This window comes from Ambystoma mexicanum, chromosome 4q (assembly GCF_040938575.1).
Source record: "Ambystoma mexicanum isolate Mex_15411 chromosome 4q, UKY_AmexF1_1, whole genome shotgun sequence".
Lineage (NCBI taxonomy): Eukaryota > Metazoa > Chordata > Amphibia > Caudata > Ambystomatidae > Ambystoma > Ambystoma mexicanum.
Genome location: NC_090928.1, coordinates 1,247,034,277 through 1,247,061,769, shown reverse-complemented (window position 1 = coordinate 1,247,061,769; position 27,493 = coordinate 1,247,034,277). Strand labels below are relative to the sequence as shown.

The window sequence follows — 27,493 nt, the reverse complement described above, 5'->3', positions numbered from 1 at the left end:
GCCCCCCACTCGCGAGAGAGAGAAGATCCTCTCTGTGGGGAAGAAGGCGTGGAGGGCAGATGGACATTTCTAGAAGGTCTGGGTACCACGCTCTCCTGGCCCAATCCGGAGCAATGATGATCATGTTGGAGCCGAACCTCCGCAACCTCCTTAGCTCCTGAGGAATGACGGGGACCGAAGTAAATGCGTACAGAAGTGGGAATGACCAATCCATGACAAATGTGTCCCCTAAGGCTCCTCTCAGAAGAAATTCCCTTGAGCAAAATCTCACTTCCTGTTGGCACCGGTCATGAACAGATGCACTTGAGGGGTTCCCCGAAAGGCATAGATCTCCAGAAGAACTTCCTGAGCCAACTCCCACTCGTGGGAGACCGTGCTCTCCCCGCTCAGAGCGCCCACCGCCGCATTCTCCTCTCCGGCTAGATGGACTGCTGAAAGTGATATTCCTCACTGTATCGCCCAGAACCAGAGCTGCATCGCCTCTCTGCATAGTGGGAGTGACCCTACCCCCTTTTATTGTTGAGGCAATGCATGGCCACTGAGTTGTCTGTCATGATCAGGACACTCTTGCCCCGCACAGACGGCAGGAAAGCCTTCAGGGCCTGCCCGATGGCCCTCAGCTCCAACAGGTTCATGTGGAGTTTGGACTCCGATGGAGACCAACGACCGTTGGCTGTCAGATCGTAGGCATGATATGATCTTCCCATCCTGTGAGGGAAGTGTCCGTACAACTGTCACCTCCGGCCACGGTTGCAAAAACGGCTCCCCTTCATGAGATTCCCTTCACTGGCCCACCACAGAAGATCCTGCGAGACCGAGAGGGGAATCTGAACGGGATCCGACATCTTGCCTGAGAATTGCGACCACTGCATCTTGAGAACCCAATGAAGGGATCTCATCCTCAGTCTGGCTTCTGGCACCAGAAAAATGCAGGATGCCTTGAGGCTGAGCAACCTTAAGAATTCGAAAGCCAGAAGACTCTAGGCACGTTGAAATTTGTTGACCATCTGTACAATGTGATGAGCCCTCACCTGGGAGGCAAGCACTTCCCAAGGACGTGTCCAAAACAGCCCTGACGTACTGGAGCTGTTGGGAAGGGGTCTTTTGCGACTTCTTGAAATTGATAGAGAAGCACAGCTTGTGAAGGGAGCGGCAGGTGAAGCCGAGATGATCCAAAGCTTGTTTGGGACAATGCGTTTTGATCAACCAGTCATCCAGGTTGGGGTAGATGCAGGGCCATCTAAAGCTTCTTTGGGTCCCTGGGCATGGACATCTTTGGGGACCCCCCTCAATCAAACCAAAGGAATTAAGTGATCAAGTATATCTGGAGACACTCTCCCCTCCCGCGAGCAAAACCCATAGGTTTGCCGCCTTGCAGCATTCAAAATAAGCATGTTTACTCCCTTTAAGTCCCCTTACCCTCTTCATTCTTGCTCTAATCAGATTGATAAACAAGTAGCATTAGAAGACCAACATTAGCAATCTATGAAGAGGTTACTTCTGTTCTAGTATAGAAACAGGATACTTTTTATTAATAGCATCCGGGAAGGTATGCAGCCTGTAGTATTAATGCAGGACTGTATGTAAAAGGTACATGTAACTCAGAATAAGCAGAGAACTCAATGTATCTGCCTCAGAGAATGCAAAAGTGTTCAAGCATATACATATCGTAGCATGGATAGTGGAGGCAGATTAGAAGCTACCAGGAAGGTGCCTCTATCCAGACAGACTGAGATTAGAAGTGGGACATGGTTTTCAAATAGCATTGCCATTAGAGATCAAGGGAACAAGTGCCTGTGGTGTGCAGTATATCAATGCTCACTATTATAGTGGAAGCAACCTTATAGCCAGTGAAACCATGAGTGAGGCTTTTATGAAGATCATACCCTTAGAGGGAAATCACACTGAGTGGCTGACAATTTGGAAAGGTTTAGGGACTGGCAACACTGTTAGGCAATACAAGATTAAATGAGATGTCCAGGATCACATATTGCTTAAGGGGTGAAGCTGGGATTTGTGCCAACTCTGCAATTTCTGCATTTGAACACTTTCTTTTGCGCTCTTTACCATGTACTAACCATCTCATTTTATAAAACTGACTTGCAAAGTACACAAATCATATTTCCAAACCTGACAATTTTTAAAACCAAAATATTACAGAAGGGTGTTACGCAAAATGGGAATGATTCTAGCTACCTTCTCTCCATCATCAAGGGAAGTATACAAGTACCAGCATACCAATCGATGTGATTTAACAGATCGAATCTAGGTAGGTCTTTTGTACTTTTAAGCTTTAAATACTTCCAAAAAGCAAAATGTTGTTTGTGTCAAACAAACAGACCTTAAAATATGCTTGCCCAATGCCTACACCATCTGGTCCGCTCTCTCCTGTCTACCACCCCTTCCACTCAAATGGCCTACATAAGAAGAAAGATCAAGTAATGAGCTTAACGATGCCACCAGCATGCAAGAAGGCAAACCTCACAGAAGACAGCACAGTAATGCAAGAGACATATGATTTGACTAGGATCACTATCGTCTGCTGGCAAAGCCAGGATACAAGCATGAACACTTTGGTTCCACAGTCTTTTATTCACCTTTTGGACTAATAGTTTATGCTCATCTTCACCATAAGAATGACAGGTTAGTTTTTATAGCAATTGCTGATAATAGCACCTCTTATGCTGCAAAACGATGTAAATATGCAGGTAGGTTTATAAACTTCAAACATAGGAAAGGTTCAGCCAGCCTTGCTGCAATGTGCTCTTCTACGCTTTCATATGAGCACACATCTCTGCAATGCATGCTTAACACATTGAGCGAACGTCTGAACCATTGTGGCACTCAATCAATATGGATTTCAACTTCGACTATTGCACATGATCAACAAAATTCCCACAAGAAGGAAAGAATGCTACAGAAGTTGTGCCATGAAGAACACACAAACTATGTATTCCACAGTGAACACAGAAAGCATTACTTGATTAATTGATCAAGGCAATAGGTTTAGCGCCTCAGCAGCATGCCATAAAATCTCCTAGTGTGTGCTATTTAAGTCTGGTGAACAATGGAATCGTACTTTAGATTAGGTAGCCTTGTGGGGGCCCTGGGCAAGTGCCCCTTTTGCCCTCCAATAAAGACGTCTCTGGGTAAACGTGAACCCCCCCCACCCCTCTTGCCTGAGATATGCTGCCACTACCTCCATTAGCTTGGTGAAGACCCTCGGGCGGAGATCAATCCGAATGGCAGGACCTGAAACCGAAAGTGCGAGTTGCAAGCCGCAAACCTAAGGTATTTCCTGTGCTTTGGATGAATCGGCACATGAAAATAATCAACCTGTAGGTCCAGAGACACCAACCAATCCTGAAGTTGAAGGGCCTGAAGGACCAGAGAAAGAGTGACCATCTTGAACTTGTCCTTCCTGAGGAACTTGTTCAACCAACGCAAGTCCAAGATGGATCTCAGTCCCCAGTCTTTCTTTGGGATCAAAAAATATGGGGAATACCATCCCTTGTTCCTATCCGCCACAGGCACTAGTTCTATAGTGCCTTTGTCCAGCAGGGTCAAGATTTCCTGCAAAAGGAGCGGATCTGGAAGCTTCAAAGAGATTCCCCGGTGGATTGTCGTGAGGCCACTTTAGGAAGGGAAGGCAGTAGCCGTGGGCTATTGTATCCAGAACCCACGCATCTGAAGTAATAGCTTGCCATTCTTCGAGATGCTGAGACAGTGTCCCCCCCAACCGGCGAACAATAGAACATGGCCTCATAGCTGTTTTGGAGCTGCTGTGGCAGCGCCTGAAGGCAAAGAGGCAGCTGCCTGAGCGGCTTTGGCACCTCCATTTCCCTGTCCACCAGGGGTACCTTTACAGTGGCCCCTTTGATTAGAGGCTCCTCTCGTTCTACCAAAAGAGGAGTAGTAACGAAAGAACCCTTCACTATTGTCCCCTAGGACAAAAAGGCGAGGGTTGACGCACAGCTGCGCCCAAAGATATAGCAGCAGCATTTGAGGTCAGCAACCTCTCAAGGCTCTCTGCCAAACAAATGAGAGCCATCAAAGGGCATGTTCAGAAGACGGGCCTGCACATCCGGAGCAAAACCAGGCTTCCGCAACCACACAAACCTGCTCATCAGGGTGCTCGCAGTCATGGACCGGCTAACACTATCAGCCGTGTCCAACCCAGACTGAAGGGATTCACACATGGCATCCTTGCCATCCTGCACAAGAGCAAGTAACCCATCCCTTTCTTCACCCTCTGGGATATGCTCAGCAGCTAGAGAGAATTCCAGAGTGTGCGAAAACCTTGCCAAGGGACAAGTTGAGTTGGCCATTTTCAGCGCCATACTCCCAGCAGAAAATACCTTTCGTGCCCAACCATCGAAGTGCTTGTCGTCCCTATCAGGAGGGATGGTAGGGTACTCCGCCTGCCTCGAGGTGGCTGTAGCCGCCTGAACCACCAAACTCTTGGAAGTGGGGTGAATCGATAGGTAGCTGGGGTCGCTACTGGATGGGCAGTATTTCTTAGTTAATGACTTGTTGACCGCCAGAAGACCCTCCGGGGTCTGCCAAGTAGCCGCCACCCTTTTTTGCAATGCTGAATGAAAAGGCAACACTGGGTGGGTGGACGGACCCTGATCCAAAATATCAGTCAGGTCATCCTGATCGAATGCAACCGGAGGACCAGACCACCCGAGATATTCTGTAACTCTAGACATCAACCTCCTATAGGAGGATTCAGCATGAGCCCTGTTAGGGAGAATTCTCCTAGGGCTAATTTCCCTCACCTAGTGAGTCTCCCAGCAGCTTTGCTGGATTCCTGGAGTTATTTTTTTCCACCTGGTAAGAGTGTTCATCCTTTTTCCACTCTTACATGTGTTTTGGCCTATGTGTTGTTACTCATTGTGTGATCTTGGGCACTGGAGCACACCACTCCAGGTGCCCCTGTTCTTGTATGGGTTACACAGCACCTTCAGTGTAGTAACCCAGGGTTGTCTTTAAGACTGCCCTCTAACTCCATTTCACTGGGGCTGACTACTGTTCCCCAGAGAAAGGTAAAGTTGCCATTTACTTTACCTAGTCACTTTTACCACAGACCCAGTACAACCCATCTTACATGGAGTACTGGAAAGGGCTAATCTGTACCCCTTTTCTGTCTTTACCTCCCTGAGCATTGTTTTGCTCTTTTTAACATTCAGACTTAGCTGGTGGCAGTGGTATCTACCTTAACTTTTCTACCGCAAAAATAGTAGATAAACGTGGTAACACTTTTGGCTATTTTTGCAACCTTAAGCATAAACCTGCTTGATCAAATGGTCTTTCTTTTGGCTCTGGTTGGGTTTATTCGCCATTTCTTTTAGTTAAAGTCTTTCTTGTGTTTTACTTTGCGTGGCAAACTAGGTTTGCCGTCTTTGTTCACCGTCCTTTGGCATGCTTCTGCAGAGAAGCCCTCCTCTTGGCGCCTGGGTGTCTGGGTAGACTGAATGTGGGGGAAGGGGTGTAGTCACCCCCTGCACAGGATATCCTAGGCAACCAAAGTCGCACTTTGCCATGATTGGCTGAGGTGGTTGTCCCGGCTGGACAACCCCCCGCTGCGTGATTGACAGCCAGGCTGTGTGAATGGGGGTTTTGCGCATAAAAGGCAGGACTCTTGGGCTAGAAGTCAGAGTTGCCACTGGAACTACAAGGAACCGAAGAGAAGCAGAGAGAACGAAGGCTGCTGCAACTAGCCCGTCCCGGTGAAGCCCTGCTGCAGTCCTGAGCTATCTAACCTTCAACGACTAAGAGAAGATCCAGTCCGGAGTCTTCTTCCCATGAGCTTGGTGGGGATAACCAGCTCATCTCCTTCAGCCAGAGGTCATCCTCGTGGTCGAAATCGCTGCACACTGCTGTAGTGGTCCGGATAGCCACCTGACGAGCCTCTCCCGTTTTTAAGGAGCACACCTTTTATTCGTTGTCGCTGCTACCGACTTCATCCCTGTGTGGTGTAGACCCCCTTCAGACGTCCTCCTTCACAACGAAGCTCCAGGAATCGTGGGTCTACGGGAAACCAATAGGAACAACTGCCAGGGCATCAGCTGCACCATTGGAATAAGGTAGTGTGTTCTGCTTGAAGAAACTGGGTGAATCCCTTTCCTTCATCTTCAAGGCTTGCCCTTGTCTACCCTCCTTATAACTTTTGCTTCCGAACATTGACAATATCAAAGTACTCTTGGCTGCGCTGAATCGTGAACTAACGGTGTGATCTTCGGCAACAGCTCTCTGGTGTCACTTAAACCTGGCTCCGGCCCTTTGACTTTTGAACTCCTGTCTGAATGTTTCTCGATGCTGTCTACCTAACCTAAATATTGCCTGTGATTTTTGCCCCCAACTCCCTCTGGGTATCTCAGGTGCCAAGTGTGTTTTTGCCCCAGTAGCATTTCATGTCAGGGATACGTGTTTATTTAGTAGACCGAACTGTCAAAAAGTGATCGCAACCTTATCCGCGGTATCGTGTTTTGTTCATATCACCGGTTCATTCAAACACAGGGTACTTAGCTTGAGACACACTGTACAAAGTGAATTGGTTAGTTGTATTATATTTAACGTGTGCTTTTTTTTAAAGTTTAATAGAAGTGTTGTGTTTATAACTGACGGTTTAAAAATAAATGGACTTATTTTTTTCTACCTAAAACCTTGAGTCAGTGTTTGCTTGAGTCACAGTAATTGTGGTCCCTTTGTGTAATCTCTGCTACTGCTCATAACTCTTGAGATAAGCCTGGCTGCTCTGCTACAGCTACCACTATAACTTAGTAGTACAGGCTTGTACCAAAGGTAAACTTGTATTACCACCTGTGGTCTTAATTGTGTGTTGTGGTCCCTAAGGGCATGGCACAGATTCTGCCTAACAAGCCCCAGGCTCTGGCCTACCAAACTCCACCTCAGGAGACGTCTCAAGGCCACTGGCATCATGCAACGACTGACGAAACTCCAACTGTCTGACAGAAAAGACCACGTCAGGAGCCTCATGAGTTTCAACAGGCTCAAACTCTATATCTGACCTCTCCTCATCCTCAAATATCATGCAGAGAATGAAAGTTCTCCTTCCTAGGGACAGGAGTGGCCCTGGAGTCCACAATAGGCCTCACTGTCTTGGATAAAGCCTTCCTCGGAGGATCCACAGTACCAGGGGCCTCCACCGGCAAATTCGGGCCAAATTGCCCCAAAGGCGTCGAGGGCACCGATGGCTTTGGTGACAACAGCGCCGAAGACCGAGGGCTGTATCAAAGGCAAATCTCCGACAGCCGTACTCGATGGACACGGTGCAGATGCCGACCTCAAGCCCTTACCAGATTTCTGCAGTTTCGCTGGGGACGAAGACCGAGACCTGGATCTGGCACGTCTCTGGCGATCCACCTGAGCCTTGTCCGAACGGGACCGCAACTGTTTCCGATGTTTATCGTGCCGAGTGACCTAAGGTGCCCGAGCTTCGGACCGAAACTGTTGCCTGCCGGCTTCTTCCGAAGGCGCGGACGGAACTGTGCCCTGGGATTGAAAAAAATCGCCATCATTTGCTCCCTGAATGCCTCCCATTCCTCAGGGGTCGAGGATTTAGTGGGACAAGCCACTTTCCATTCAGAGCCATCATCCGACGAGGACGGGTAAGGCGACCAGTGATGCCGCTTTTGAGAGTGCTGAGAGGAGGACGAGTGGCGGGACCCACACTGGGATTGAGCCTTCCGGGACTCCTCCCGACGAGGAGGATCCTCCCTCGAATCATTGGTGGAAATACCCAGTTTTTTGGGATTTTCTAGGTTTAGAAACCCAACCTACCTGTAATTTCCCTTTACGCTCCCTCAAGACCATGGCAGTCAATGACTGGCACTTTGAGCAGTCGTCGGTATCATGACTTTCGCCCAGACACCACAATGATGCGGTGCGGGTCCGTAATCGACATTTTGGACTTACAGTCCCGGCATGTCTTAAACCAGACCACAGAGTCGGAGGGATAGACTGACATTTTCTTCAAATAAGATCACACGAGGCGCATAGTTCTCGAAGCAAACACGTTTGCGGAAAAAACAGAACTGCGGCTACAGGCGCCATGCGTCCTATTTATAACATCCGGTGCAGTCACCCTCGACGGAGGCCTTCAAGGGAAATCTGCGTCGATGGAGTCGGGTCGAACGCCCTCTGTTGAAAGAATTTCCAAAGCAGCACAGCTGTGGACATTACATGTCAAATATGTGGAATACGTTGGAGGACACAATCCATTTGAAAGAACGTTACCCGGGGAATGTAACTAGTTCTTCGAATGGATTGTGTCGGTGTCCAGTCATAATATCGAAAAAAAAATTCGAATGTCAAAAAAGTCGAATCAAAAATGTCGAAAAAAAAAATGTCGAATTATTTTTTTTTTCGATATTTTTGTTTGGGCTCTAGTTTATATTTAAAAAAAAGGTAAAAACAAAAAAAAAAACGGGGGTTGGGGGAACCCCCCCATTTCGAAAAAAAACATCAAAAATAAATTCGACATTTTTTTCGACATTTTTTTTTCGACTTTTTGACTTTCGAAATTTTTGATTTCGAAATTATGTCTATAAACCGATTGTGTCCTCCCACATATTCCTCATCTTTTGACATCCTCCTCTTTTGACAGACTCCGAAAGCAGCATTTGATTTGGAGAAGGGAGTAGAATATTACTTTACATGTTGTCATGAACCGAGTGCAGGACTGCTTTACCAAAACTACCACCCTGACAAATGCGTTTTATTGGTACACCCCTTTGCAGGGCTGTAGAGGTAGCCATGGCCCTGGTTCAATGGGCCCTTAAACCTGTAACTTCCAGAAATGGCCAGAATTATCCATCTGGATATGGTCTGCTTAGAGACAGCCTGACCCAGTTTATGACCGGTATATCCAATGAAAAGTTGGTAATCAATACGCAGTTTAGACATTCTAGATATGTATAAAAGCTTAAAAAGCTCTACAAGGGTTCAATGTCTTTCCTCCTCCTTGCTAGGATGAGGTGGAGGATGGAAACAAGGCAGAACAATTTTCTGTCCTATGTGGAAATTAGAAATGATATTGGAAAAAAAATGAAGGTTTGACCCTTAGAACAACCCTATCCTTGTGAAAGGTAGTAAAGGGTGGCGTGGACGAAAGTGCCTGCAGCTAACTCTCTATGGGCTGATGTTAGAGCTACCAATAGAATGGTTTTAAAGGGTAGCAACCTTAAAAGAACATGAATGTGCGGGTTCAAAAGGTGCACACATTAGGAATTTTAGAACCAGATTAAGGTCCCAAATTGGAACCTGGAAAAGAGATGAAGGGAACACATTGGTGAGTCCCTTTAGAAATTGGGTCACCAGTGGAATTTTGAAGTAGGAACATTCCTCTGGCGAGCGCTTAAAGATGGACAGCGCCACCAAATAGCCTTTAACAGTACCAATCTGGAGCCCCAGGTTAGGCAAATATAGCAGAAATGATAAAATATCTGGTGTTTTACACATAAAGGGATCTACATTATTTTCGCTGCACCAGTTGCAAAATGTATTCCAACAGCAACGGTACCAAGACTGTTGCTGGCCTTCTGGCCGAAGGCAAAATCTCCATTGCGTCATCCGGGAGGTCCCAATCCTTGTATCTCAACCTTTCAGAAAACAAGCGTGAAGGTTGAGTGTCTTGACCTCTGGATGGAGAACCCGGCGCTCCTCTCACGAGAGAAGGTCCTCTCTTTGTGAAAGACGTATTGGAAGAAAGATGGACATGTCCAGAAGGTCCAGGTACCATGTGTTCCTGCCCAATCCCAGGCAATTTGGATCATGTGTTTCCCGACCTTCCTCAACCTCCTGAACACATGTGGAATGACGGGGACTGGATGGAGTAAACACGTACACAAGTGGAAACTGCCAGTCCACCACAAACGCGTCTCCTAGAGCTCCTCTTGGGGGAAAATTTCCTGGAGCAGTACTGTTAGCACTTCAGGTTGACACTGGTCAGGAACAGATTCACTTGAGGGGTTCCCCAAAGGGTGAACCTCTCTTGAAGTACTGCCTGAGCTACTTCCCACTCGGAGACTGTTCTGCCTGCTCAGAGTGTACGCAGCTGTGTTCTCCTTTCTGGCTAGGTGAACTGCTGATAGGGAGATTCCTTCTTGTATTGCCCAGTACCAGAGCTGCATTGCCGCTCTGCACAGTGATAGTGACCCTACACCACCTCTCTTGTTGAGGTAGTACATGGCCACTGTGTTTGTAATTATCAGGACATTCTTTCCATGTACAGAGGGCAGGAAGGCCTTCAGCGCTAGTCTGATTGATATATAGTTTGGACTCTGATGAAGACTAAAGACTGCCGACTGTCAGATCGTTGGTGGGCTCCCCATCCAGTGAGTGAGGCCTCCGTCACTACTGCTATCTCCAGCATGGTTACCAAAAAGGTTCTCCTTTAGAATGTTGTCCTTGCAGGCCTACCACAGAAGACACTGCAACCCTGCTTGGAACCTGAAGTAGGTCCGACACCTTTCCTGAGAATTGGGACCATTCAGTTCTTAGAACACATTGTTGGGATCTCATTCGCAGGCAGGCCTCTGGCACCAGAAAAATGCAGGATTCCATGAGGCCGAGCAACTTCAAAAGAAATGGAAGGCCGGGCGACAATGGGCGTTCTAAAATTTGGTAACCATCTGAAGAATCTCTTGAGCCCTCATCTCGGGCGGCAAGCTTTTTCCCAAGGAAGTATCTAGTAGAGCTCTGATCAACTGGAGTTTTTGAGAAGGTGTCATATGGGACGACTTGTAATTGAGGGAGGAGCCACGTCTGAAGAGAGTGGCAGGTGATGTTGAGATGATCCAGGGCTTGTTCGGGAGATCACGCCCTGATCAGCCAATCGTCCAGCAAGGGGTAGGTAGACGTGAATCCACCCTCTCCTGAGAATCGCTGCGATCACTGCCATCAGTTTGGTGAAAACCCTCGGGGCTGAGCCCGAATGGCAGAACTCGAAATTGATAATGTGAACCGGCAACTGAGAACCTCAGGTATTTTCTGTGCTTGAGATGTATCTGCACATGAAAATAAGCATTCTGAAGGTCTAACGACAACAACCAGTCCTGGAGTTGGAGGGCCTGAAGGATGTGAGAAAGTGTTCCCATCTTGAACTTGTCCTTCCTGAGGAACTTGTTCAAACCACGCAAGTCCACGATGGGTCTCAGTGCTCCGTCCATCTTGGGTATTAGAAAATAAAGGGAATGCCATCCCTTGTTGCTCTCTGCTACAGGCACTGGTTTTATAGCGCATTTCTCTAGCAGGGTTAAAATCTCCTGCACAAAGAGTGGCTCTGGAAGCCTCAAAGAGTGGTGACCTGAGGGCTTGTTCTGAGGTCTCCTTATAAAAGGAAGGCAGTCACCATGGACTACGGTTTCTAAAGCCCAAGCATCCAAAGTAATGTCTTGTCACACTTCTAGAAGCTGAAACAGCCTACCTGCCAACTCACCACTGGTGAACTGTGACTCAAAACCTCAGCGGTTTTGAGGCGACTGATGCAGCGGCAGATGGTAAGGAAGCCGCTGCTTGAGCTGGCTTTGTACCTCTTCCTCGTCCACCATGAGGAAATCTTTGGCCCCTTTGACTGGCCATTCCTCTCGCCCTTCGAACTGTGAAGTAGTAGCGAAAAGATCTACGCCCCCAAGGTTGTCCACTAGGTCGAAAAGGCTAAGGTTGCCTAATAGCTGCGCCTAAAGATTTGGCTGCAACTTCTCAAGACTCTCGTCAGCCATGTTGCCAAAAAGATGAGACCGGTCAAAATACATGTTGAGACATCTGGATTGCACATCCGGTGCAAAACCAGATTTCCACAACCACGCAACCAAGCGCATAACAGTGCTGGTAGCCACAGCTTTTCTGATGCCATCAGCAGAATCCAAACCTGACTGAAGAGACACGCATATTGGCTTCTTTGCCGTCTCCAATTATGACTAAGAATTCCATCTCTTTCATCCCCCTCGGGAATGTGCTCTGCCATCATGGAAACGCAGTCCCATTGAGGGCACATGTGGAGTTGGAAGATTTGAGTGCCATACTCCCTACGGAAAATACCTTTCTTGTCCATCCATCTACTCAGTTTGTCGTCCCCATCAGGAGGAATGGTAGGGTACGCTGCTTGTTTAGTTATCGCAGTAGCTGCCTGCGCCTGCGCCACCAGACTCTCTGGAGTGGGGTGTTTCGACAGGTAGTCAGGATCACTACTGAAACTGTAGGGCGCATCAGCATGCTCCCCAACCTCTGGTTTCCCAAAAACAAATTCAGGTGAGGTGTCCACCCCACTGCCAGTCCACCCCAGCCCCCTCGCCCCCCAGGAATTTTTTTTCAAATATGGGGTTGAATGGGTGCATTTTACAGCAGAAAAGGTGACCAAAAAGCCATACGTTTACAATCAGTTCTAAAGGGTAACATGAAAATTCCATGTCACCAACAACAGAAAAGAACATTTTACGACAACACATTTTAATGATCAATGTGTCCACAGTGTAAGACAGCACTGTCACTGATGTAACACATTGTCATGCTGGTTGTACCCAAAATATGCCTCTGTACCTTGCTTTGAAGTTTCTGAATTCTTTCGCTGGATGGTCTCACCAGGCTTGTGTGTGTATGAAACTCCGCTCCTAGAAAGACCAAGGTCCTCGAAGGCTCTACGGAGGACTTGTTGAAGTTTATTGTGAAGCCCAGTTCCTGTAAGAGGGACATTGTGGCCCTTAGACTGTCTCGTGTTTGTTCCCTGGACAAACCTCTGACCAGCCAGTCGTCTAGATATGGATAGACATGGTGACCATCCTTCCTTAAATGGGCCGCTATAGGGGCCAAGCACTTGGTGAACGTCCTGGGGGAGGACTTGAGCCCGAACGGGAGGACCTTGAACTGAAAATGCTTTCTCCCGACGACGAACCTTAAATATCTCCTGTGTCGTGGGCGTATTGGGATGTGAAAATAAGCATCTTGAAGGTCTAGTGACGATAGATAATCCATGGGTTGCACCGACCTGATAACCTCTTGGAGCTTTAGCATTTTGAATTTTAGGCTCTTTAGCCACTTGTTGAGTACCCTCAGGTCGAGAATGGGCCTCCATTTGCCGTTTGGCTTCTTGACAACGAAGAACCGGGAATAAACCCCTTGTCCTTCCTGTGCCACAGGAACTCTCTCTACCGCCCCTTTTCGCAACATAAGCGCCGCCTCTTGTCGTAGGATTAGGAGGTGGGGCTGTGTCGAGAATACAGGCGGAAGACGCGGAGGCTTGTCTTTGAATTGTAGCGCATGACCCATGCGAATCGTGTCTAGAACCCATCGATCTGTGGTGATGCATTTCCATCGGTCGAAGTGATGAGACTCGACCCCCCAGGACGTTCCGAAGGCCGTCATTGGTTGCTGGTTTGCTTGTTCTTCGTCGACGACGGACCCGAGCCTCGCCGCCTGGAGGCTTGATAGTCCCTGTTTCTACGTGCCGACTGGGACGCTCGTCTGAACCCTTGTGAAGAGTACGAGGGCCTGTTAAATCCACGGTCCCTCGAGGCTCCAAAGCGGGAGTTTCCAGAAGCACCCCTAAAGGGGCGAAAAGAGCGAAAGTTTCTACCCGTTTGAAGGGCGCCGAGGGACCTAGCAGTATCCGTGTCTTCTTTCATCCCCTTCAAAGCTTCATCAACCTTTTCGCCAAACAGGTGTTGCCCTTCAACATGGCATGTCAAGGACTTTGTACTGGACTTCAGGACGGAAAGTAGTACATTTGAGCCACGCTTGTCGACGAAGCACTACTCCATGGTTGATTTGTTTGAAGCCAGACTCTGCTAGGTCAACTGCGATATTAATTGCGTGGTTCGAGGCCTCTTCGCCATCCCTCACCAGTAACATAGCTGCTTTCCGGTGTTCGTCTGGCAGGTGTTCTAGGATAGGGGCCAGTTTGTGCCACATTTCTCTATCATATCGTGACACGATCGCTAAGGAATTGGCTGCTCTTACTGTCGTCGCTCCGACCGAGAGCACCTTTTTTCCAAAGACGTCCTGCCTCCTAGCCTCGCTTTCCGGTGGCGTAGAACATTTTTGCTGTACCCTGGCCTTCCTAGCCGCTGCCGCCGACACCACCGAGTCAGACAGAGGCTGTGATGTTAGACATTTTGGAGTGGACTCCGGAGCTTTAAACTTTTTCTCAATCCGTCCCTTTATAGCTGGCTCCGAGAATGGATGGCGCATCGTCTTGAGACCTTCTTGCCACACGTGGTCCAGAATTGGGATGGCAAATACCGATTTTCTCCTTTGACCCATATGGTCAAAAAGGAAACAGTCTTTCTTCTGCTCCTCAGGAATCAAGCCGAACTCGGAACAAGCTTTTCCCATCATTGCATGGAAGGCTCCCACATCATCCGGGGGAGATGGCTGTGTCTGGCTCCTCGTAGACTCTACCTCTACATCCGAACTCCATGTTGGGTCCCTCGACGGTGACAGGGAGATGTCTGACCCTGAGTCACCCAGTATAGAGTCGGACTCCGACAACTCACCCTCCTCCTGAGCTCGAGGACGATCTTTTACCACCTGGGGAGCCGATGGGTGTTTAGTCGTCGAGTGAGCCGTACAAGTTTGCTCGTCGACGGAAGGTACAGAAAAAAGTGACGATGACGTCCCAGGTTGAGGGATCTGCGTATCCAGCCGCTGCAGGAGCTTCTGAAGAGTATTAAGCACATCCAGAGACAAAACCGTCTGGGGGGCAGTAACGTGGATGATATAGGTACCATACCCCCACTCGCACTCGTCGTCGTCGCCGACGTGGAAGGCCGTAAGCCTAAATCCGATGGCTGCAGAACCGTGTCACCTTCAACTTCCGCCGAGCAGGCCGTGTCTGGCTGCAGTAAGACCTCAGGGGGGGATCGGGTCATAGACCTCTGGCAGCCAAGCCATAGACTGAGTCTCCGTCGACGAAGGAATCCCAACCACTGCTGCCTGAACGGTAATAGGCATCGTCAATGACACCGGGGTCGACGAGCAAGTCGTCGTCGTCGAGCCCTTAGACTTTGTCGCCGATTTCGATGCCGACTTCCCGGCTGAAGCATCTCGACTCATGGAAGACCTGGGACGGTCCCCTGAGGAGGATTTTGACAGCGCCTGCCTCTCCGTCTTAGATGATGAGGAGGAGGAGGGCTTTTTATGTGATGAGGAAGATCCAGCGTGCTTCCCCTTATGCTTGTCCTCAGTGCGAATTTCCGCTGGCCGTACCTTTTTCGATGGAGGCTCCGACTTGCTCCTGGAGGCCGTGGAGCCAACTTCCGAAGCCGGGTAGGCACCGGCTCCGTCATTAAGCCAGTCGACCAGCCTTCTTTTACGGTCCTTAAGGGTTTTTTGGGAGAAACCCTGGCATATCTCGCATGTATCCGCCGTGTGGTGAGGGTGGAGACAGTAGATACAGTCCATGTGGCCATCTCCTTCATAAACTTTGAGGCCACATGTTGCACAAGGGCGAAATAACGCTTTTCCAGACATAATTCACCAGAATTTGAACGTCGCCGAAGCGAAACAGAAAAAACAACCTAGTTTCCACTAGTAGTAATCACGAGGATCCCACTACTTTGAAAGACGGTTGAAATCTGAGGGAGTGCGGGGGCGGGGCCTGTATTTATATCATGACGTCCTGACGGTACGGGCACGCATGATACAAAACGAGGTGGATAGGACGCATAAGCGTCGAAAAAGTTTTCCTACGGGAAAGGGTCTATATAATGTACCGGGGATTCTCAGCCTGACGACGGGGAATATTCTAAGCATGTGAATCCATGAAAGATCCAATGCTGGAGAACCTCTGGTTTCCCAAAAACAAATTCAGGTGAGGTGTCCACCCCACTGCCAGTCCACCCCAGCCCCCCCCCCCCAGGAATTTTTTTTCAAATATGGGGTTGAATTGGTGCATTTTACAGCAGAAAAGGTGACCAAAAAGCCATACTTTTACAATCAGTTCTAAAGGGTAACATGAAAATTCCATGTCACCAACAACAGAAAAGAACATTTTACGACACAACACATTTTAATGATCAATGTGTCCACAGTGTAAGACAGCACTGTCACTGATGTAACACATTGTCATGCTGGTTGTACCCAAAATATGCCTCTGTAGCAACATGTCTATGCTGGCTGTTCCCAATTTAGGCCAGCATTGTCCTGTACAAAGCATGATTGATGCTGCCTGAGCATGTGCAGTGTGTACAATACATATGGCAGCTTATCTCTGTAATACACATTACTTCTGTGGTGATGAAAGAAGCATAATTCAACAGATAAAATGTGGAAAAGCGGTCACCCAAAGGTGAACCTGATTGAAGAAACGCAATGTGAGCACAATCTAAAAGTATGCAACCTAGCAGGCCGAGTGCACACTTTACCTTTTCTTTCACCAATAAATCGGGGGGAGAGCGCGAACGCAGTCCCCCACTACCAGAAATAATGCAGTCGTGTATCCCTCATTTGGGAACATAGCAGGGTTCAGCAAATCCGATGTGCAATGGGTAAGCCTCACCCTGGGAGATCTGCCCTTGAGATCACATTCTCCCCTTCCAGCTAAGTATGAGTTGCATGCAAGAGGGCAGGGGTTGGGTTAGTTCTGTGAAGCCCTGCTAAGCGAGGGTGAGAAGGCAGGCCCTGACCCAGCCCCAACCCCCCAATCCCCGGAAGCTCTGAGCGTCTGCAGAGCTGCCTGTCCCGCATGTAGGAGGAAGCTCCAGCAGGCAGAGCCCAGCAGAAGAGCAGATTGTAGCGCAGTTCCTTTCTCCCATCAGGCCCTGCTCGGCCCGAGATTTGTATAAAGAGCAGGATGGCTCAAGCAGGCCTGTTGCAGTCTGCCCAGTGGCCCGTCGGCCCCACACGGGCCCATGGCCCTCCTGAGCGTAGCTGCTCAGCGCTGGCCCCATTGACACCATCATAATCATCCTGGACCTCAACGCTCAACCACCCCTGAATCTGAGTTCTGCTCAATGACAATGCTGAATCTTTGACATCTTTGCCGTAAACATATGTATTGTTGTGTCAGCCGAGCCTGCACAGCGCCAAAGGCAAGTATTCCCATGTCAGGGCCCAGAGGTCACTGAGTCTTCCAGTGCCATCCACTTGGCATGGCCTACTGTTCCCAGCGTGTTCTACCCGCAAATCAGCACCACTGCCAAATAGAAGTGCATCATTGGGGCCCATCGCTGCTGCTCTCCGACTTGACCCCAGCCCAGCGCAAAGGCACCCATGCTTCTGGTCTGATGAAAAGCCTGGTTCTGCTGAGATCCGAAAGACAAGAACTAAGGTATTTTGGGAACATAGTACTATTGTTTTTTGTGTTGCAACTGTATCAGCTCACACCTCTCCTGAACAACTCCAAGCGACAACCCAGGAAATTACACCTGGCATAGTGGGAAAGCAAAATGTACCCTGGACTATATATTTGTGAGCCCTCAGATGGCCCTGAAAGTAAGAGATTTGAAGAACACCTCAAACGATTGGAGTGATCATTCTACCCTGGTGTTAAAGTGCAATATTGGCACGCCAGCCATACATACTAAACCCCTGGGTGATATGTCAACTAACCACTCGGGCACCCGAATATGCTGGTCTGATAAAAACATAAACGCGGCTGGAAGCTCGGTGCAAACTGCGGATGATAACATACTGTCCCAGCTCCAAAACATGTCCATAAATGAGATGGAACATTGGGCCACCACATTTTCCTCTATACATGCGACATCTGCTGTAAACCAAATAGCGACAGATAAAACGTCAGTAATATACGACAAAAGCATAAGAGATGCTAAACGCAGGTTAAGAGCAGAAATCCGACAAGCTAAATGTACCAACAAATCCTTTGGAGACTACCATGATGTATGCAGAACTCTAAAAAATAAATATAGAGCGTGGATGAAAGCCAAAAGACTCGAGCAAAAACTTAAGCGATGGCAGTCTATGGTTCAAACCATATGCTCCAAAAATTCAAGAAGCATATGGTCTTTACTTGGCCAAGCAAGGGGTAGCGGTAGTAGGGATCTGATTAACCCGATAAGTGCAAATAAATGGACAGACTTTCTTATGTGCCGCAATATCCCCAAAGATGAAGTGGGCAAGCAGGTAGAAAAAGTGACACCAAGATCCGTCCCTTTCAGCATAACAAGTGAACACCTAATCTGTAAAATTAAAAAGCTTAAGTCATCTAGGGCTCCTGGGCCTAATGGCCTCTCAAATGCTGTGCTGAGGAGCCAGCCGGAATTCTGGGCTAAATTTGCAAGCATATTATTTGGCAAAGTATTGGCGGTTGGGAGAATTCCTAAATCATGGCAACATGCCTACTTAATACCAATCTTCAAGAAAGGTGACAAGTAAGATCCCTGTAATTTTAGACTACTTTCAATGCTAGACTGCACAGGGAAACTCTTTGCATCACTTTTACTGGAGAAATTAGAAGAATGGGCGACCAAAACTGAAATATTCAATACATTTCAGAGTGGCTTCCGGAGAGGCTATTCAACAATCCACAATATCATCATCATCTTGGACACTTTGCGCTCAAAAGCCATGAGGAAAGGAAACCCACCATTATATGCTTTGTTTGTAGACTTTAAAGCAGCCTTTGACTCGGTCCGCCGAGAAAAACTGTGGGCAAAACTCGAACTATTAGGCTGCCCCGAGATCCTTCTGTATTACTTAAAATTATTGCATGAGGACAATACAGTGGCTTGCAGACTTAGTACTCAGGGGGATTTGACAGCTAGGATTCCACAGAACTGTGGCGTCAAGCAGGGATGCGTGACGGCCCCATTTCTGTACAATCTGTTTACATATGATCTACCAGGTGTCATCTTAAGTGAACATAACTGTTCTCCTGTAGTCGGCACTATCCACTGCGCAGTATTAGCGTATGCAGATGATTTGATAATTATGGATCATACATTTAGCGGTTTACGGAGGTCCGCTCTGAAGCTATGGGAATATGCTGCAAACAATGACCTATTATCAATCAGGAGAAAACTCAGGTGATGGTCTTTTCAAATAAGAAGTTTGCACGACCCAGACTAACACTACATGAAACAGAAATTAAATATACCCAGCAATACAAATATCTTGGGGTCGAAATAGATGCCAGGCTGGGTTATAACACTTGCATCCAAATGAGAAAACATCGGGCAGCTCAAGTAACGTCGTTGATCAGCCAATTTGCAAGACAGAACTGTGGAATGTCACTATGTGGAATCCGTCAAATCTATACCCAGGTATTAACTCCTATGATCGTTTACGGGCTGGAAGCGCTGCTGCAAATGGACTTAAGCTGCTGCAAGTGATAGAGGGGAAGTTCTGGAGAAGAATCCTAGGTCTCCCTCAATCTATCCCAATGGCAATGCTAAGATTGGAAGTTGGGGTTTCCTCGCTAAGGTCCATTGTCCTGAAAAGGAGAGCAGAACTGTATTTAAAGATGTCTAACCAACCAGAGTCTCGGCTATTAAAAGAATTTGGCATGGAAATTACAAAGGAAACCACCAAATGCCACCTGAAAAAGGAGACTGAAGCCTTCCTGCGGACAATATGCTGGACCATGAGTGGAGAGAAGCTTACTGATCCTCAAGAAAAAGCTCTATCCAAAAAAATCGACCTTTGGGATTGGCTAGAAAACTACGCACATCTCGACAAGCTTCCAAAATACAAATGTATTCATTACATGCTCTACTCATTCAAACAAATGCAGCCGTATTTACCCCTCAGTCCCTCTAGTAGACTCAGGCGATTTTTACTCTTACTGAGGGTTGATAATCTGCCGCTGTTGACTAACAAAAGCAAATATAATGGTTTATCTTCCACAGAGAGATATTGTAGACTCTGCAAGGATAAAGGATGCAAAGAAACAGCTAATCATGTACTAACTAGTTGTGTAAATATGATGGACATTTACTTAGTAAACTTTGGCAACTTTGTCCATGATACGGAGTTCATAGAGGAAGTTGCTTTTTGGCAACGCCTCACAAACACTCAAAGTATGCAGCTGCAGATTGCCACCTTTAGAGTATGGTTGGAAATTGAAAGAACTCTGAATATCTTTGTATGAACCTGTTAAACACTATGACATTGACTTCTGTAGAGGTCTATGATCTTTTATCCTATGTACCTCAGTATGTGCAATCGTTATCAATGTCTAATGATCAGAAGAATAGCAAGTGCAATAAGTTTTAAACTAAGATGAGCATAATGATAACTTAAATCTTTTTAGTCAGAATTAATATGCAACATGCAATATGTAATATGAAATTGTTTTTTTTAATTATTATTTTATTTTTATTTAATTTTATTTTATTTTTATTTTTCTTTTTTCTTCTTTTCTCTACTCTTTTTTTCTTCTGCAGCTTTCTTTTTTGTTTTATATTTTATATTGTATTTATCTTTGATCTTATAGAATTTATCAGTATGTGTAAAGTTTAAATATAAACTAACACCTTATTAATAAATAAAAAAAGTATAGGCTGCGCTACCAAAATAGTGAAAATAAGGTATACCTGTTGGGCTTGACCGTTTCACTTTTATGATTGGGATCACTACTGCATGGGTATTAAGCCCTTTATAAATAACCTATCATATCAGATCATATCATAGATCACAGATCAAGATCATAAGCAACTTGCAGAAACCTTGGTAGGTGGTCCACTGAGGCCCATTTGCAGGTTGCAGTGTGTTATTGGGGAACTACTAGGGTAACTTATTGTGCTGTACATGTGGTATTCGCCTTGCTTTGATACCCCACTGGACATATCTATAATGTCCAATGTACTTGGTATAATGCATGGACATTTTCATCAATCCGCACTGTGCTTAGAGGTAAACGTAACTGAGCTCCTGCTGTTGGTCTTTGTCTCGAGACAAGGAAAAAAAGCACTGCAAAGGTTAAGTTTCTCAGCTTCCACTCGAATTTTCTCCAGAGCTGCAGCAACTATTCGAAGTGTACTCCGATCCATTTTGGGAACAAATTCAAACGAAAACTTTGGTTCCCATTGATTTGGATTTTATTTCCTTTCTATACATTTCTGGAGAGCATTTTTTGAAAGGGTGTTCTCGAGTGTGTAGATTATTTGCTATTGCCCACTTTTGCCGAATGGCAATTTCGACAAAACTTTTTTGCCGCATTTATTTAACGCTTTTTTACCAAAAAAATATAGATGGTAATTTTGGGTAAGGTATATAGAAAGTGAGGGTGCAGGGATTCTGCCACTGGTTTTTGTGCTAAAAGGAACAAGTTACTTACCTGTAACTGTTGCTCTCCAGCATGGGTCTGGCATGGATTCACATGCTCATGAATATTCCCCGTCAGGCCGGAAATCCTCGGTATAGAAAAAAATCAGTATCAGTTTCGTCTTTCTTAGTAGTAACCAATCACTGGTCTCTGGGTCATACTGCCCACAGCCAATGACTGCCCTCTCCCTAAGCCCCGCCTCTGGCAGCCATCCTCAGATTTGGTAGCACGTAAAGTGGCAGTATGACCAAGTGAAGAGCCGCAGAGGGGTAGGCGGGAGGGTTCGCATGTGAATCCATGCCAGACCCATGCTGGAGAACAACAGTTACAGGTAAGTAACTTGTTCCTTCTTCAGCATGGTGTCCGGCATGGATTCACATGCTCATGAATACGAGAATACATAGCAGTACACACATGCACAACCACGGGAGGTGGCAACAGGCTCAACATTAAGCAATACAACAACTCAACATTAAGCATCTCTTACCTCCTCACCAGGCTCACCTTAGGCGAACAGGTTGCGCAGCACTGCTTGGCCGACCCTGGACTCCTCCCTGGAGTCCCGATCGACGCAGTAGAATCTTGTGAAGGTGTGCGTCGACCTCCACGTCGCAGCCCTGCAGATGTCCAGCAGGGGCACACCAGACAGGAACGCCGTGGTAGCAGCGATCGCTCTGGTCGAATGGGCTCTCGGACGGCCGGGCAGCGGTCGGTTTGCCAACCGGTGACAGTGCATGATGCAGCCGGAGAGCCATCTGGAAATGGAAGTCTTCGAGAGAGCCTTCCCTTGAATCACAGTCCCAAAGTTCACCAACAGCTGTGACGTCTTCCGAAAACTCTTCGTGCGGTCCACGTAGAACTTCAGCGCTCTAGCTACATCCAGCGAGTGCAAAGTCCTCTCGGCCGGCGACAAAGGCGACGGGAAGAAAACTGGCAACACCAAGGGCTCGTTGAGGTGGAAATCAGACGGCACCTTGGGCATAAAGGAGGGGTGCGTCGTCAGCACCACCCTCGTGTCATGAAAAGTCAAGTGATGGCCACGAGGAAAGCTGTCTTTCATGACAGGAACTTCAAAGGTGCCGAATGCATAGGCTCGAATGGGGACCCCATGAGCCTGGTCAGCACCACATTAAGCTTCCACGCCGGGGCAGGAGCCTTCACCGGCGGGAATGATCGGAATAGTCCCTTCATGAATTCTTTCACGAGGCGATGAGACCACAAGGACGCCCGTCCCGTAGTCCTGGTAGATCGGGAGATTGCAGCCAGATGTATTTTGATGGAGGCGTGAGCCAGTCCAGCTTTGGCCAGCGACAGTAGGTACGGCAGTACTTGAGGGGCCGTAATCCGCAGCGGGTTAATCTTCTGTGCACGGCACCAGACAGAGAATCTCTTCCATTTATGTCCGTAGCACTTGAGAGTTGACGACACCCTGGCCTTTGCAAGAACCTCTCTGCAGTCGGCCGGGATGTCGTACCCTCCAAACTCTAGTGGTGCAGGAGCCAGACCTGCAAGTTCAGCGACTCCGGGTTGTGGTGAAGAATGGCGCCTCCTTCTCTGGAGAGAAGGTCTGCGTCCGTCGGCAGCTTGACTGGTGTGGACGTTGACAAGTCCAGAAGGTCCGGGAACCAGATCTGTCTCGGCCATGCCGGTGCGACGAGGATCATCCTGCACCGGGACCTCGAGCTGGTTGATTAGCCGGAGCAGCAACGGCAGCGGAGGGAACGCATAAAGAAATAGGCCGTCCCAGGGGAACGAGAAAGCATCGCCCATGCTCCTCGGCTGGGGGAACCTGCTGGCGAACCTCCGGCACTTGGAATTCGTCGCCGTCGTGAAGAGATCGATTTGGGGTTCGCCCCATCGTCTCAAGAGTCGATCCACTTGATCCTGGCGTAGTTCCCACTCGTGGCACAAGAGCAGCTCCCTGCTGAGTGAGTCGGCGATCGTGTTTTTTATTCCTGCCAGTTGAAGAGGCACCAGAAACATCTGTTGGGGGCGACAGCCCAATGCCACAGATCCTGGGCTTCCTTGTACAGGGCCGGGGACCTGGTTCCGCCCTGCTTCCGGATGTAGAACATCGTGGTGGTGTTGTGGGTGAAGATCCTTACTATCTTGCCCTTGAGGGACGGAAGAAAGGACCTGAGGGCCCAGAACACTGCGCCGAGCTCCAAGATGTTAATGTGGAGTGACTTCTCCTCCGGGAGCCAAAGGCCTCTCGCGTGAAGATCTCCGGAGTGCGCTCCCCAACCTTCCAGGGAGGTGCCCGTCGTCACCGTCACCTGGTGAGCTGGGGTCTGAAAGTCTGTGCCTGCCGACAGATGGGAGCGGGTACCCCACCACCGGATCGCCTGACGGAACGTCTCGTTGAGAGGGATCCCGTCCTCGAAGATGCCAGTCGACTGGACCCAGCGGGCGTCGAGGAACTCTTGTAAGGGGCGCATCCGAAGCCTGCAAAGGCGCACAAGATAAATGCAGGAGGACATCATCCCGAGGAGGGACTTGATAGATCTTACCCTGGCCATGTCCGTGGCCAGCAGACGCTGCACCTTGCACAGAATGGTCCTGGTCCTTTCCTCCGACGGTGAGGCCAGCCGCGCCACTGTGTCGAGCTTGGCTCCCAGAAACAGGGCGACTTGCGACGGAACCAGGTGGGATTTTGGAAAGTTGGAGAATCCCAGGTCCGTGAGCAGCTGGACGGTCTTCGCAGTGTGCTCCACAGCGAGCTCCCTTGTCCTCGCCCGGATGAGCCAGTCGTCCAGGTAGGGGTAGACTTGGATCCCCTGTAGGCGCAGCCACGCCGCCACCGGTGCGAGGCACTTGGTGAACACCCTGGGTGCAGACTTCAATCCGAACGGGAGGGCCTTGAACTGGTAGTGCCACCCTTGGACCACGAACCTGAGGAACTTTCGGTGTCTTTTTAGAATGGGGATGTGGAAGTACGCATCCTCCAAGTCCAACGACGACAGGAAATCGCCCTCCTCCAGCTGTCCCAGCACGTGCTGGAGGGTGACCATACGGAACTTCTGTGCCTTGATGTACTTGTTCAGTCGTCACAGGTCCAGGATGGGGCGCCATCCTCCTGTCTTCTTTTTTACGAGGAAGTACCTTGAGTAAACTCCGGAGCCCTGAAGCCTCTTTGGGATGAGCTCGATGGCACCCTTCTTGAGCATCGCTCTTACTTCCAACAGTAGTTGAGGGACATGATTTTCCTTCCTGCCCACGGGTGGAACGCGAGGGCACTTGTTCTGAAACTCGAGGGCGTGCTCTTGGGCTAGGGCGTCCAGCACCCAACGGTCAGTGGAAATGGACTTCCACACGCTGACAAACCTCGCCAGCCGGCCTCCCACCGGGGTGCTTCGGCGGGGGCCCGACCCCACGGTCGGTTCAATCTTGTTTGGAGGCCGCCTTGCCTCCTTGACCTTGTCGACGACGGGCACCACCTGACTTGCCGTGTCCCCTGTAGGCTTCCTGGGACGAAGATCTTGCCGCCTGGCGGTACGTGGAGGAGCCACTGCCGGATCCCTTGGAGGCACCTTGTCTGCCTCCAGAGCTCCGAAAGGACGGCCGTCGTTGTTGGAGCACTCCCAGTGCCCGGGCAGTCTCTGTGTCTGTCTTGATGGCCTGGAGGGACTCATCAACCACCTTCCCAAACAGGTTGTTCCCGTCGAAGGGCATGTCCAAAACCTTGGTTTGTACGTCCTGGCGGAAATCCGTGGCCTTGAGCCATCCTCGTCGTCTCAAGTAAACGCCGTTGCCCAACTGACGGAAACCGGTGTCGGCGATGTCCGTTGCCACCGTGATGGCGTGGTCCGAAGCAATCTCACCTTCCTGTAGGATTTCAAGGGCCTCAGCCCTTTTGGCGTCCACAAGGAAGTCCAACAGAGGGGCCATTTTGAACCACAACTCCCTGTCGTAGCGGGCTACGATAGCCAGGGCGTTGGCCGCCTTGATAGTCGTCGCTGCGGATGAGATGATCCGTCGTCCCATCGCGTCCAGCTTCCTGCCCTCGCCGTCCGGCGGGGAAGTTGATGTCGAGGCTGATGCCCCCCCCCAGCTTTCTTCTTTGCCGCCGCCGAGACGACCGAATCCGGGGTAGGTTGCGCCCAAAGGCACAAGGGGGCAGCGTCGGGGACCCGGTACTTCTCGTACCGGTCCCTCTTTGCCGGCGCCGTGGCAGGGTTCTTGAGGAGGGCGAGCCCCTCATCCCAGATGTATTCAAGAAGCAGTATGGCGAGGACTGTCTTCTTTTTAGCCTCGCGCCATTGGTAAAGGAACCCTTCTTCTCTTCTGGGCAGAGCTGGAAGAGCTTGGATGCCCTGGAAATCATGGCATGAAAGGATCCAATTCGTTGGGCAGGGACGCCCGAGCAGGGGGCGACGGGGGACACGTCCCGTCGTCGCCTCTGTCGTCATCTGTACCTGTCGTAGCCGTGTCCGTGCCTGTATAATCCCCGTGGGTAGTAGACCGGGGGGAAGGCAGAGCAGGCCGCAGAGGTGGGAGAGGTGGCGTAGGATGCGTCGTCCTCCTCTTATGGGGTGGACTTTCCGAAGGTCCTGGCTCCGGTTCCCCCGTCGGGTCTGGCTCAGGTACCTCCATCGGGGGAGGGGCAACCTTGTCCTCATCTCCGAGCATAAGGACTGAATTGCTGACAAAATGGCCGCCGAAGTGTCCTGCGGCGCCGGAAACGCGGACTCTTGAGGAGCCTCGTCGGCGACACCGTCGCTCTAGTCGTCGCCCTCGTCGGGATCCCTCCCGATGGGCTGGGCCTCTTCCACGACTTCGATGAGCTCTTCTTCAGAGGTCGTGTCCGTATCCACGATGGCCACCAGCCCCTCCGCCACCTTTTCTAACGAGGACTTTGTGGGGGTCTTCTCAATGGGCCTGAAAGACGACTCCCTCCGCGGTGGTAGGGAGACTCTGGGTCCTGAGGTCGCCTCCACTGGTGTAGCCTCCACAGGCTGAGCCAGGGCCGCGGCAACATCCTCAATCGAGGTCTTAGCAGGGTGAATTAAGGCCATCGTCACCTTCTGTACGCCTGGGGACTTCACCTTGGGGGGAGGGGGGGGGGGGGCGGAGGGGCCGAGCCTCGCTCCCCCTCTGCCGGAATCTTCGAGATCGACCGGGGCCTCTCCGCCGGGTTCTCGGACTTCCTCTTACCCGAGCCAGAGCATTGGCTCGTGGTTGATGGCGCCGGGGAGAACGCGCATGTTAAGCAGAAACCTGTGCAGTTCCCTCTGGGACCACTGCAAAAGATTTAAGATTACAGGTGTTGGCAGTAAACCCACTTGGTAGCAGTCTGTACCACACAGATTCACTGTGGTAGCTCCCCTCAAGAAGAGTTAGGCAGTATATAGAGGATACAGGATAGGTACAGAGTCACAGTAGTACAAACAAACACTGACCAGAGCTAGGTGTAAAAGTATATACTTATTTATTTTAAAGGCACACTCATAAAATTACACTAGCACAGAAAAAAAAAGGTAAGTAAGTCAAAACACAGTCACTATTACTTATATGTACATCCCTAGTCGTTTGTTGGACAAGTCTAAGTTAACACCACTTATTTCCAAACAGAGGTGAGCGCTTAACGTCAGATGGCACTCCAACAAGTTATTAGAAAAGGGAGGGAAAAGCAGAAATAATGAGAGCAGTAAGGTAAAACACTTTTCACAGAAGGTTAGCAAAGACAGTCAATGGTGGAACAAGGAGAATTCGTTCGGGGCCCGCTTCAGAGAGAGCCAGGTAAAAATATGCCCAAGATCACACAATGTCGCAAGTCTTTGCAGGTAAGTAGAAAAGGTTTTACTACGGTTCTGAAAAGTTTAGTTAGGGTGTCCCCGACCTACCCAGGTTCGAGAGCCGAGGGCTAAATCTACCCCGTACAATCGGTGGCAGGGGAGGCCGGGCGGATCACAGTACCTTTAAAAGTGGAAAGGATCCTCCAGCGGTGGTAGTCGTTCCTGGTAGTGGTTGCAAGTTGCGGCGTCGTCCAGGGGAAGAGGTGAGCTCGATGTGGAGGAAAGCTGCAGGTCGTTGCACTACCAGGGATGAGGCCAGCCGTGGAGTTTTCCGGTCACAAAGGAGTTTACCCCTCTTTCGCGGTTGAGGTAAAAAGTGGTATCCCGGTTGCCGGGGTGCTTGGCACAGGCAAGGCGGCCACAAGATGCTTCGGGACGGCAAAAAGAAGGCAGCAACTGGTTGTCCCCACCAGTTAAGGGAAGGAGACTCTCTGGAGGGAGATGATCTCTG

The 27,493-nt window shown here is 49.3% G+C and overlaps 1 protein-coding gene and 1 non-coding gene across 6 annotated transcripts in view; both read right to left on the bottom strand.

Moving 5' to 3' along the window:
- LOC138468321 (exportin-5-like) overlaps nt 1–27,493 on the bottom strand; it is a 2,334,215-nt gene that overhangs the window by 1,438,403 nt on the left and 868,319 nt on the right. The gene's annotated exons all lie outside the window — the stretch shown is intronic.
- LOC138468568 (U1 spliceosomal RNA) lies at nt 16,407–16,568 on the bottom strand. The gene has a single exon (XR_011268334.1). It is a non-coding gene; the product is annotated as a U1 spliceosomal RNA (small nuclear RNA).